Genomic DNA, 7,242 nt, shown 5'->3' on the forward strand with positions numbered 1-7,242 from the left:
TAAGCTTGTTTTGAACCGTAGATTATTTTATTGATTTTATTAATAAATGGGCTGCACGCATCTTATTGATGAAGAGACCAGATGTGTTCCTCCTTTTCTAATAAAATAAAAAAAAACTCACAAGTGTGAGTTGTGTTATGAAGATACACCTATATCTACCCCAACTTCTCTCTTCGAACTTTTATAAAGGATGGCTATGGCTTGCTAATTAATTTACTCCGACGTCTAGTGCTAGGCTTAGTTTAAAAAACCGGGCCGGACCGATGGTCAGACCAAAAAATCCGGAACCGCCAGCCTCATCGGGTTTTTAAGCTAATAAGACCGTTGTGCAATCAAATCGGAGAAAACCAGACGAACATGCCGGTTTTCTAGAAAACCAGTAAAAAAACCGGGTTGTGTACGTGCCGAGCCGCAACATAGAGCAGTTGGAATTAGGTTGTGTAGTGTACGTGCCAAGCCGCAATATCCTTCAAAGAAACTCAACACCGGCCCACTTTTATTTTGCCAAACTGCATTTAGAAATGTACACGTTATGTAGTAGAACTTTAATCACTTAACCAATACCGTGCAAAACACAATCGTCAGATTCATTCACGACAAAAGGACTGATCATTCAACTTTAAAGACAGAGTGACCGCAAAAAACAAAAAGACGAAGGAGTGAGACAGACACTGAAACATTTCATTGAAGTCTGAAAGATGAACGTTAACACTATGGCCATGCATTTATCCGACGCAACAACAGTGGCTGGCAGGAACAATTCAGCACTGTTCAAGACCTCACAATGTGCCCAGACATCAAATTACACAATCCAGGACAGTTAGACCAAATGAAAATTATGATAGAAAAATCATAACGCAGCTCACACTTCACCGGCTGAAGGCACTGCTTCATGTTCCAACGCAATAGTCATTGGTGTCATCGCCATTGACTGCCAATGGAACTGCGGCCACGTGGATTCAGGAGAAAAACACTGTTTTTTTTATTTTTTTTATTTTTAGAAAAGAAGGATTTTCTTCGACCTCTGCATCAATACGGTGCATACAGCCATATGACAAAAAACATTGTATGTGTACATCTACCACAATTAAAAAGGGAGATATAAGATTATCTTAATGTTCCCGAATGGATGCAAGAAAGGAGTCATAGCAAGAAAACATTTCACCTTAAATTATAATATCGTAATTGAATTCTTTAATTCTCACTATTAAGTGTCCATGTGCACATAAAGTTGAAAAAACAATAGTTGTGGGCTGCCACCAATTGGTTGCTTTTATGGGCATTCGCTTTCCAGAGACCACAAGTATGAGATGTTCCCAATCTATATACCAAGGCCCTGTTCGGATGACACCCAACCCGTCCTGCCAGATCAGGGATGTCGCAATTATTTGGCAAAATAGTTTGCTGTTGTGGGCTCTTTTGGATTTCGGTGCAAAAATTGGTCAGTTAAACAAAAAAGTTGACGTAACTCTGCCATTTCATTAGCCATCCAATCGCCCCCTCATGTCCACGGTGAGTGCCAAGATTTTGGTAGGGTAGTTATTGAGTGTGATCAAGTAGGCCCCAAATTACGGACTTACGGTCCTACTTGCAGTGCCACTGATTGTAACCTTCTATCTTCTAGTTGTAGGATGTCACATTGCTAATAGCCTAATAGTGGATAAGAATGCTGCAGTACGAAAGAGTTCATCGACCCTAATCAACAATAATTAATCTACAACCGCACAGAACATGACAACATTACTATATTTTCTAATACTTCCCAATCCTCGCATCTTCAATGCGCACCACTGGACAGTCCAGTGGCTATCATGTTTGTCATGCATTACTAAACAGACTTCGAGCTGGCTTGGGCATTGATACTACCACCAAGTTATTTCATCCCTAGCAAAGGGAAATCATATGTTGATGTTTGTTGCTCTGGTCTCACTCAAAATCCCACCACACTCAGCTTTCTGTGAAGAAGAGCTCCTCTCCTCCTCTTATAAAACCTAAGTTGAATGCCATTTACGACGGTGCAAATGGTAAAGCAATAAATTTGACACCATACTTATTCAAGGAAATGGATATCTTACTAGCTTCTATAACAATACATAATTTTTAGTGACAATCGCATACCTTTGGTCTCAACAATTATATGGCCCCTTGCCTTTCCATGTTCACCTTCTTAGTTTTTTTACAATTGGATCAAAAAACCTCCAATGAACATTCGGCAAAACGAGTTTCACCTGTCCAATACGTTCTTCCCAATACACAAACAAGCATAGTTAAATGAGGTCCATGGTTCAGTTTTTTCCTTGCAATTTTTCTTATTGTTATCACAGTGCAAATGAATATAGTGTTTTGACATTGTACAGAGGTGCGACTAACTTAGATATCCATTTACATAAATAAATGGGCTAATCAAAACACCATACTTGAGATCTTAATTGCATTTTGGCACTCTATTTGCATCACTGATGCAGAGGCAGGAGGAAATCTTACTTGTCAAAAAAATACAAAAAAAATATTGTTCACATTGAGTAAAGAAGCATATAACAGGCACAATCTAAACAAAGCAGCCCTAAAAATATATTTCTAGAAGGTTATTGTGGTGCTCGTGCTCCACCCTGTCCTCTTGTCTTCATTCCACCCCTAAGCGACACAGGAGTCAAGCTCACGACGTTGAGGATGGTAGACATGGCTAGGTAGCAGGTGGAAGGAGGAGACACGGAGGCGACCAATGCAAGAGGGTTGTTTGATTAACTTTCTCTTCAGTGTCTCAGGGCATCTCTTTACCTCCTCATCCTTGTCGATCATTGCGCCATTTTGTTTTCTATTAGTGCACAATGCTACATAATTGCTGATGGAATTTGTAGGCTGTGTCACACCCTCCCGCAATCGATGAAGCTTTCTTTGAGTTCTTGCTCTCTCACATTAACCAAAATGCAAAGTTTCTGTCAAACTTTGATCACATAACCATGTTACCATGATAATTGCAAAATTACCATATTCTATCATGCCAAAAGGAGTGATCATTTAATTTTCAAGACAGAATAGTGAGATAGTTAACGGAACATTGCATTTATCACGGAAAAAAATGAACAGCACGAGCAGGAACATTTCGAAGACAATAAGGCCAGTTCTTTTTAGCTTTTGATTCTCTAGAATTAGCTTTTGGGAAACTTACCCTAGAATCAACTTCCCACAGAATCAGCCGTCGAGTTCTTTTCTAAGATTGTGATGTGAGATTATGGAACAAGATGTATGCTAAAATGTCTGTAACGCCCCTGAACAAAAATTGGATGCTGAATTGCTAACACTTAGATGTTTTGAACAATTTATCGTCAAATATGAGCATGAATACGATTTATGAATATCTTAAAGATAAATATTACAATAAAGAAGGTTTCCGTGTTTTCTTTGCTACAAAAGAAGTTCTAGTACAAATAGATTAACTAATCTCATGGTACAAGACTGGTAGCAATAGCCTCACGTGTTGTGGCCATGGTACCATCATCTTCGGGTGGTAGAGCGTTGGCTCCTGCAAATGGCAATGGGGGGTGCACATACACATCATTATCAAACTTGTCAAAATGCTCATCATGCAACTTGCTATCATGAATGAAGTTGTGGAGACACATACATGCAGTCACAATCATCTTTTGGGCCTCTAGTTTGTACAGTGGTATGCCTCCGAGAATTCGTCATTTCATCTTGAGAACACCGAATGATCCTTTGACAACATTTCGCAAAGAAGAATGACGATGGTTGAACGTCTCGTGTCTACCAATGGGTGGGTGTTTCTTTTCTAGGATGATATGTGAAGCATAGAAATGCACATCACTCCAAGGTTTAGCACCATCCTCAATCACCATATCCATCATGTCTCCAATCTCGTTGTATCCTCTCCAGAGTTTCCCTTTATCTTTTCCCTTGCGCCAAAGAGGTCAACCATACGCACAAGTGCATCAATTTTAACAGTTTCATTTGACCACTTCTCATTCATCCTAGGACTTGGCGAATAAGAACATGCCATCCTCTTCCCACTCTTGGCACGCTTTGGGCTGACACCATGTCTTTCACAACCTGAATCATCATCTATATTGAAGCGAGATGAGCCACTCTTATATGTGGGAATTGGCACCCTATCATGCTCATTTGTGACACAACAAGCATCAAACACCTCTCTCATTTTTTCCTCCTCTGGTAGTGGAGCATACTGGAACCTGGCAGCCACCGGATTTGCCTGCAACCAAATACCATAACTCATGGTTATATGATGAAACAAGAGTATTAGACATTATTTGAATAACTGATATGACAACATACCTTTATCTCCAATGCCCACCACTCATCCGAAGTTGTAGTGGCTCTGGGCCTGGAGGCGAGCGGGCGGAGGTCGGCGTCCTGCGGGCGGAGGAGCTGCCGGGGCGGGCTCTCGGGCAACGACGGCCCTGGAACTCTACCTGGAAGCGAGCGGGGAGTGTGGGATCGAGTGCGAGAGGAACGAGTCGCATGACTCATTTTTGTTCGTGTGGCTGGCCACCTGTGGCATTTCCCTTGTAGTTTGTATTCCAAATAGGGGTATTGTGTCTAAACGGAATGTTTTGTTTGGTGAAACTTATCAGAATCGCCACAATCGACCCTTTTGCTCGATTTTGAGATACACTGCCGATTCTACTGATTCTCGGATGATTTTGAAGAAGCAAATCGAGTGTTTTTAAGGTTTTTATTTTTGAAACCAAGAATCATGAGAATCGGACGAAAAGAACTGGCCTAAAACATTGCATTGAACTCTGGAAATATGAACACCACGGACGTGAGTTTATTGGAGAAAACAAATGTGGCGGGGAGGAACCAGCAAGCAGTGTCCAAGACATCATAAATGCGCCGACAAATTACACATCCCTGAGTGAGTGAGAGTTGTGGCTGCTTTTTTTTCTTTGAAAAAAGACAAAAGAAACGCTGCTATGTGGTGACATAAACGTCAAGTCATTTTCAAAGAAAATGCGAACAAAGTGATCTACATATAGCCTTCAATTTATAGCTCACAAAATCGGGATACGACTCGTATTGCACCATCAAAGTTATCAAAATCGCGACTCAAGTCTTACAATCTTACAACTTTATGATTCAAACTAGCCCCTCCGATTCTACGATTTTGCTCGTATAACCTAAGTTTCCACGATCCTAATAGTTATGATTATATGATTTACAGTCCTACCAATTTAGAATCTCGATTAACTTTGTGTACCATGCATGCAAATGAAGCTGAAGACAACATTACTCACACTATATGGAAATATCTTAAATACATCAAGTAGATTTTAGTTTGTACCAGATAATTATTTGGATTGTCATTGCTTTCTATGTACACATCATTGTATCAACTTTTATTGCAAGTGAAGCGGATGTTAATTACTTCTCTCTTGTTACGGGCTATCAATTTTTATACATGAAAAATTTAACATGCATTATATTTATATATGCAACCGGTAACAAAAAAATAACCATGTCTTATGGCAATACACGTGCATTGTATTAGTGTAGCCTAATAGGAGGATTTCTTGACGTTGACTTACACAACAAGATGAGACATTTCTGAGAATTTTTGTGCAAAAGGACCACCCACCAAATGAAATTGCTAGAAAGGACTACCTGCGATACAAATTGGCAAAAAAGACCCCCTGAATTTTGGTGGCAGGCGCGTCAGGTGACACGTGTCACCTGCCGCCATGGGAGTAGGCGGGCGGCACCTGCCGCCACGCCTTCAGGCGGCCGCCCGGGATCCCGCGGGCCCTGCCGCCACTGACCAAGACGGCAGCCCTGTGCACCGCGCGCTGTTGCTGCTGCTCTATCTGGCACACACTGTGCATGCTCTCTCGCTCTCTCACGCACTATGCTTTTAAGACGAATCATAACCATCAATCACTACGTCCTAATATGCGTATCTAATCACAGCCCGCGAATGAATCAATGACGGCTTTTCTTTTTCTCCATTAGTGCGCGGCACAACACACGACATAACTGACCCATATACCCATCTTTTCCTGCATGCATGCGCACGGTGCACAGGGTTGTCGCCCTGGTCAGTGGCGGCAGGGCCCACAATACTGTGGCTGTAGGGAGGCCGCCTACTCCCGTGGCGGCAGGTGACACGCGCCACCTGGCGCGCCTGCCGCCAAAATTTAGGCGGTCTTTTTTGCCAATCTGTATCACATGTAGTCCTTTCTAGCAATTCCATTCGGTGGGTGGTCTTTTTGGACAAAAATTCTGCGTTTTCATGTTCACCTTGGTCGTTTTTTAATTGGATCACACAATCTTCTATGAACTTTTCGGTAAAATGAGATTCACTTGTCCATGGTTCAGTTCTCTCCTTGCAATATTTTTATTGTTATTAAAACCATTTATTTTTCAACGAGTAAAGTAGCACAAAATGGGTGCCTAATGACCCTACAGCCTACATAAAGCAAAAAATATTCCTAGAAAGTTCTTGTCATGCACATGGAGATGCAGTTTTGCCAAGAACACAATTGACGTGGAGAGGAGGAAGAGATTTCATCCTGAAGAACATCAATTTCATCATGTAATAAATAATTTATTTCTCAGTGCCCTGAATCAAGACAAGCACACGCGTAATTGTAGCTCAAGGCTTTACTGAGCATCATGCTTAATGAAATCGTACACGTTCGCCGCGTGCCAGTATACACGGTCTCAGAACTACTGCATTTCCTAATGCCTCCCAATCCTTGCGTTTTCAGTGGAGACAAGTGCAGGACTATACACTGGTCAAAATCTTTCATGCGCAGTGCCAAAGAGTTGGTTTGTGCAAAAGAAAATCATGAAGAATACAATCATTGGATATATATCTAAGGTCTCTCTTCACCCCTTGGCTCACTCAATTCTTGAAGCTTTCGTCGATATCTCGTAGAGCATCTCTTGTCCCCGTCATGAACTTATAAAGAAGCAACAATTCAGTTTCATTTATTATGAAATGCTAGTACGATGCAAATGCAACACCTCAATATCAATAGTCTTTAGCCCACAATAAAGTACTCCCTCTGTAAAGAAATATAAAAACGTTTAGATCGCTAAAATAGTGATCTAAACACTCTTATATTTTTTTTGAAGTACGACCCAAAGGCTGTTGGCATTTTGCTAAGCTGCAATATGCTTCAGACCAACTCCATATGCCAACTGCACTTAAGACGTTTGAAGTTTGTATCAAGTTAAGTTGCACTTGTGATGATGCTTATTACA

Source organism: Hordeum vulgare, chromosome 7H, assembly GCF_904849725.1.
Source record: "Hordeum vulgare subsp. vulgare chromosome 7H, MorexV3_pseudomolecules_assembly, whole genome shotgun sequence".
In the NCBI taxonomy this organism is placed as follows: domain Eukaryota; kingdom Viridiplantae; phylum Streptophyta; class Magnoliopsida; order Poales; family Poaceae; genus Hordeum; species Hordeum vulgare.